The sequence below is a fragment of the Bombus pascuorum genome, chromosome 16 (genome assembly GCF_905332965.1).
Source record: "Bombus pascuorum chromosome 16, iyBomPasc1.1, whole genome shotgun sequence".
NCBI lineage: Eukaryota > Metazoa > Arthropoda > Insecta > Hymenoptera > Apidae > Bombus > Bombus pascuorum.
In genome coordinates this window covers 3,818,328-3,820,019 of record NC_083503.1, presented here as the reverse complement: position 1 = coordinate 3,820,019, position 1,692 = coordinate 3,818,328, and the positions used below count along the sequence as shown (strand labels likewise).

Sequence of the window (1,692 nt, the reverse complement as noted above, 5' to 3'; positions counted from 1 at the left end):
CGGCACATGTATTTTTGCATTCTTTCAAACGACATACGTATGTATAATACTTGTACATTCTCTAATTGCGAATATTGAATACATGTAACATTATCGAAAAATATAAACAAAGCAATATATAAGTAAGTACATATGAGAGAATGAAACAACGTATGGTGACTATCGTTTGATGCTAAAAAGATACTTTCTTCGTGTATACCATCATAGCTTATTAACACTTAGTCAACCGCGCGCACCAGAGCGAGGTATACGCTTCTTTGTCTACCGCACCCGCACAAGCCAACCAGTACACTGTTCACCGTGCATTTTTGCAAGTAACAAGGATTAATATTCACTAATACTTGAAAAATAAAGGAGTCTAGAAATTATTCAACTGGTCAATTACATTTTACGGTAATGATTTTTTTTAACGATTTCACATATTGTTTATACAAAATACCAAATTAAAAGTATGTATTAAAAGTATAAAAAAGATATAGGTAAAATTAAAAACATTAAACTTGACTAAAGATAAATGACACGACTTGAACGTGAAGTTAAAAATTCATAATGCATTTTAATATTTTTTTACAGTGTGATATCGTTGCACTGTAACTTTATTTAGTCATAACTGATAGTGTAACTTTTTAATTAACTGTATGACCACTAAATTGGTGTATTTTATTACATATTGTACTTTATAAAAGCGGAAGTAGAGTTGCAATCAATTGGGAATAATTCCAGGTAAACAATAGCTGATAATAACGATAACAACAAAAAAGAAAACGCGTTGCTAAAGTCAAAAAGGGAGATCACTCCCTTCGGTCATTCAGCGATGTTCTCTTCGCAGAGAGATCTGCCCGTTCTGATGGATAAGTGTTAAAAAAAGTAAAAAAGCCAACACCACACGGAGTTCCCAAGCGGTCACCCATCTAAGTACTACCCGTGCCCGGCGCTGCTTGACTTTCGTGATCGGACGAGAACGAGTATTCTCAACGCGGTATGGGCGTTGGCTGAGGTAGTCAGTTTTGTTATTTCATGTTATTGAATAGACAAAAATATAAAAAAACGTGCATGTATGTACGAGGATAAATGGTATTTTTAGATGTGTATTCAAATGTATAATATTTTTCCTGTCTTCGTTTCCCAGATAATGGATTGTGATGTTCCGTCATGTAGATACGCGTATACTTAAAAAGAATAGCGTGTCAAGTGGACGGAACTTCATAAATGATTTTCTGGAAAACCAAGTCTTCTGCTAGGTCTTCGCGTCTGCTAGGCATATGTCCAGGTATGAGCATCCTTTTGGGTCAGAGGATAGCTCGGAGCTGTAAAGGTTTCTTTTGTAGTGTGTGCTTTCATTGTCTAGCCAGTTTCTAATGAAGTTACCTCTCGCGTTGTTTAGTTGGTTTTTCCAGATTGATATGTTTTGCATTAAGCTCGCCCGCTATTATATAATAGTTGCTCCGTTTATTGAGCTGTAATTCTAAATTAAATATTATTTATTACATTACATATTATCGTCGCTAAATTCTTTCTGGTTTCCGTAGGTTGCGTAAGTTGCGGCGATGAGTAAGTTTTCCCTATTGTTTATTTTTATTTTTATGTTCACCGTTTCCAGGATTTTGAAACTTGTTATTTTGTCGTTTTGAATTTTTTTGAACTTGAGAGGGTTTTTCATGAGGATTGCCGTTCCTCTTCCTTGGTTAGCGT

At 35.0% G+C, this 1,692-nt stretch overlaps 1 non-coding gene across 1 annotated transcript; it reads right to left on the bottom strand.

Moving 5' to 3' along the window:
* Positions 1-874: 874 nt before the first annotated feature.
* Positions 875-993, bottom strand: LOC132915394 (5S ribosomal RNA). The gene has a single exon (XR_009659847.1). It is a non-coding gene; the product is annotated as a 5S ribosomal RNA (ribosomal RNA).
* Positions 994-1,692: the final 699 nt, after the last annotated feature.